The sequence below is a fragment of the Chaetura pelagica genome, unplaced genomic scaffold, assembly GCF_000747805.2.
Source record: "Chaetura pelagica isolate M959 unplaced genomic scaffold, ChaPel_1.0 scaffold453, whole genome shotgun sequence".
NCBI lineage: Eukaryota > Metazoa > Chordata > Aves > Apodiformes > Apodidae > Chaetura > Chaetura pelagica.
In genome coordinates, this window is record NW_009952879.1 from 855,044 (window position 1) to 859,585 (window position 4,542).

General features: G+C 38.6%; 1 protein-coding gene across 1 annotated transcript in view; it reads left to right on the top strand.

The window, feature by feature from the left end:
* The first annotated feature begins 3,091 nt into the window (after positions 1-3,091).
* The window catches only part of MEGF11 (multiple EGF-like-domains 11), a 200,643-nt gene continuing 199,192 nt past the window's right edge, over positions 3,092-4,542 (top strand). Inside the window, exon 1 of the mRNA XM_009995285.1 lies at positions 3,092-3,203. The gene's annotated coding sequence lies outside the window, so the exon portion shown is untranslated. The remainder of the gene's footprint in view (positions 3,204-4,542) is intronic.

Genomic DNA, 4,542 nt, shown 5'->3' on the forward strand with positions numbered 1-4,542 from the left:
GCTTCCTCTGCCAGCCCCGTATGGCAACACTGGGGTGGTGAGATCTGGGTAGGAGGTGAAACAGACAAATGTATCAAGTGTCTCTTTCTGATTTTTCTTGTTTACTGTGTAATTGAGACGGTTCAGATACAATGGCCTCGGGAGCATTTCTTAGCTTGCAGGAGGTTGTCTTTTGTTGAAATACTGCAGGGTACCAGGATTTTGCCTCTGAAGACTGCCAATGCCAACTTGCTTTTGGCAGAAAGTGCCAGTGGAATGTCAGTCATCTTCGTGTCCCAACTGCCAGGGCTTGAAAGATCAGTTCAGAGCTTAGGAGCTAGAGGCATCACTGACAGTTCAGTGGACTTGAGTTTGGATTGATAACTTAAAGGGCCAAATGTTCAAAGGGCTGGCTTCCAATTTTACACTGGTAGTAGAATACAAGTACAAAATTATGAGCAGAAAATCACAGATGATATTTTTCCAAGCTGACTTTTTGAAAAAGAGCCAGAAATTATCTGGATTTGGATACTGTTTCAGCAATATTTTTAGGTGTTATTAATGTAATATTTTAATTATATTTCTGCTGGACTATTGACTAACCATTTAATTATTTAAGAAACAAGAAATTAGTTTTGTAGTAACAGCTTTTTGGAGTGGTGGTTGTGCTTTGCACAAGTGTGCATGGATATTGAGTTTGTGTAAGTACTGATTAAAAAAAAAAGTGTCTGCATGCTTTGTGCTGATCTTACAGAGTGGATGGATAATGCCAAATGTGTGTATCCATTGTTGCTTCAGTGTCTAATCACTTTTCAGTTTATAATCTGAATATTCTTAAAGCACCTGCCAGGTTGGTCAGTTCTCTTCCCCTGTTTCATGTGGAAGATTCTGTGATTTTGAGAACTTGTATGTCCTGAGCTGCCCTTGAAGTTTCAAAGCCCAGAGGATGTTGAATGGTGGTTTGATGCCTCTGAAGGCTCTGAGCTCTCCTACAGAAAATCCTGGATGAAGAAGTTGGGTGGAATTGAGCTACCTCAGTCTAGCCCACATACACCAACCTTTGTCTTGATAAAGATATTTCATTAGCCGTAACTAAACTAATTGCCCAGATTGCTTGCCTAGTAACAAGTCTCTGTGGTATTTTGACCCAGTTTTCCTCTGAGAGCACTGAAGGAACAATCCTGAGCTTGTGTCTGTGCTGTCCTGGTCAGCTGTTTCTCCCATTGTCTCTGTCACCTCCAGGTGACAGAAGACTTGTGTCTGGAATTGATACCAGGGATATTTGCAAATAGTTTTGATTTCTGCATGTATTCCAAGTACTTGCAACTATTGAACTGCCTTTGTGAAATCCCAGGCAGAGAAGGACACAGACCTCCAGAAGAGGGCTTCAGGAGGTCATGGGCCAGCTGGGTGTCTGACTGACAGTGTGGGATTTGTAGCACAAATGAGAGACCTGTTGTTTTGCACTACATCTAAGGGATCTGATTTGCCCTCAGTACCATGACTCCTAGAGGCTGAAATAGACCCTGTTGACTAAAATATTATCTTTTAGTTAACAGAGGCAGCATCTTGTCTGCTGTCTTTCTGCATTAATCCTCTAAGATGTCAGTAGGAAAACCCAGCAACCCACTGCATAGGCTGGTGTTGCTGCCAGTTCTTCTAGCACTTGAATTTTTCTGCACTCAGATAAGAATCGCTTTGGCAGTGCTTTTGTATTGAGTACCTTATCCTTCCTGAAGTGTTTATCTGTTTGAAACAGCTTTAAATTTACATTAAAACCAGAACAAAACCACAACCTGTCATTGGCAATATTTCTGTTGGTCATGGCCACAATTTTAAAGGGGTGACTAGTGAGTTTGAGTGGCTTAGTTCTCAACTGGCCAGATTAAAGCAACCCGTTTCTTAGCAGGCATTCTAAGTTCTGCATGTTTTTAGGCCCTTTCATGGTGTCTCAAGTTATTAATCATAAACAGAGACATCCAAAAAATCTTGATCAGTTTTGAAACTCATGGCCTCATTTAGCTTTCATAACAGCTTGTTTCTAACAAAATCTGATGTGGAGCCAAACGAACTGTGTGTTTAAATGATCCTTTGCCTAAACTATCACGAAAATTTCAGATGGGATGAGAAGGAGGAATGCCACAGAGGGCAGCTTGTTGGAAGCTTGCTACTACTTAGAGACTAAAATAGTGTAATCAGCAAACACTCAGTCACTTTAATGCTTCTTTAGTGAATACAACTTCTTGCTTTCTGTCTTAACTGTTCTCTTGCATTTTCCTTAATTGCTTGCATTCAAATAGTAGAAGACATTTTAATTTTGATGCACCTAGATTTTCTTGTTTGGTAGAAACCAAAATTAAGAACAGAATTATGGAACTTCTTGATAAATATAATACCTTTATGAAGAATCAAGAAGGCTTTGTAAAGGCCTCATAAATTTTGAAAGCTCTTTGAAGTAAACCTGTGAATCAAGAAGATCTAGGTAGATTTCTGGAAGGCTTTTGTAAGGTCTTTTCATCAAACTTCCTGAAGGAAAGTGAAGTTTCTTCTTGGGATATTACAGAAGAAAGAGGCTATATGTAAACAAAATGTTTATATGATAGGAAATTATGGGAAACAAAGTCTGAGAATCCCCAGTTGATTCCTAACAGAGGAGAAGGAGGTGACAATCAAAACTGAGGAGGCAGACAGAAAAACAAAGGAAATATGTCATGCAGGACATGGCTGAGATATGAGACCATCACAGGATGTCATTGACACTAACATTTAAATTAATAAGGTTGAAATTTATGTTTTAACAGATAAAAATTGATGAGACAACTTACTGGAAGAGAATCCATGAAATGGTGTTCAAAACAAAGATACCACTTGTGGCTGAGGAAGTCACAAAACTAGAAGGGTTTAAAAGGCATGTATGACTATCAGCCCTCTTCTTACTGCCCTTCTTAGACACTTGCTATTGGCTGAAAGCAGCATAGTTGTCTCTAGCCTGCTATAACACAATTATTACAAGCAATTATTTAGAATGCTTTATCTCATTTTTGTCTTGTTTCAACTCCCCAAACACACTTTCTTTGACCCAGTGTTTTCTGTTTTTCTGATTGCTCACAAGGCCTGGCAACTTTTGAAGAGCTTTCCTCTGCTCTCCTGTGACTGTGCTGTGTGTTTTCATTTGCTGATAGTCTGCAAAAAGAGGATTCATTAGGAATTTTTACCACTTTGAGGTAAGACTTTTAGATTTTGCCCTTTTTAAAATGCATTGCATGGAAATTTGCAGAAAAAATTCAGTCTAAGTTAGTTGACTTCATATACATGTAGACATCTAAAGGAATGATATTCAAAAGCACAGAAGGATTTAAACTATTGCATGCTAGTGAAAGACATTTCTGTAAATGTTTTCCCTTTTTAAAGCTGGACACCAAATTAGTTTTTTGCCTGGTTCAGAATTCATTTCAACCCAAATTGAGACGAAAGCATTTGACTTAGAACTTTGTCACAGACTGGAAATTCTGTTTGGATTTCTTGTCAAAGTCACGTCATGAAATATTTGATGACAGAAATGTCAATATGAAATGTTTCACTGCTTCTGCTCATGAACAGGAAATCCTCTAATGGTCACTTTTAGTTAAATTTTCTAGTCCATCAGTCAAGGAAGCAGAGTAGAAATTTAATCTACGGGTTTGGTTTTGTTTTTTTCTTTTTTTCTCCCAGCCACTTGAAGTATACATAAGTCATCTTTCACAAGAACGTTACCAAAACCAGAAAAACACCTAGAGAAAGCTATAGAGGATACTTGTTTCACCCAGCAAGGATTCTTTGGGGCCCCATTTTCTCCACATATGTGTCCCAATCTTCTGGACTTCTGTCATCCTCAGCTTGTGCTATATAAATTGCAAAAGAGAGTAATGACCAGCTTTTGTCCACACTCTCATGCACTTGATCCAATTTAAGTTATCATCTGCATCTTCTGGTCTCTTTGCAAAAACCCCAGCACAATTTCCTCAACCAAGGTTTTTGTACAGTGAATCCACAGACAAATAAATCACGACTTGCCACCTACTAGTTTTTCTATAGCTAAGATTTGAGGCTTAAGAATGAAAATGTATTTTCTTTCTTTTGTGATGGAGCCAGTGACCTGAGTTAATATGGTAGGTGAAGTACTGAAATTTATTCCAAAAGGATCAAGTTATGTGAAAATGGCTTAATGAGTAACAGATACCAAACATAATCAGTTTTAATTAACAGAGAGTGAGACACTTGTGAAAAATCATCAGACAGTATTTTGGATTGAAGGACCCTCTTTCTTGCCAAATGATACCTGAATTGCCTTTTTTCACTCCTGAAAAGAAAAATCAGGCCTGGTGAGACAAGAGTTAGTCTATTTAGGGATTGCATAGCAGACTTGTATCATTTATTTTCTTGTGAAGCTCAGAAGACCACCTACCCTCAGGAGGCTAGCAGTGGCAGACACTGCAGAAGTCGATATAATTTGGCTATATCTTTAATGAAGTTACAGGCTTTGTCTTCCCTGAACGGCTGATGCTGCCTCCTTAGAGAATATGT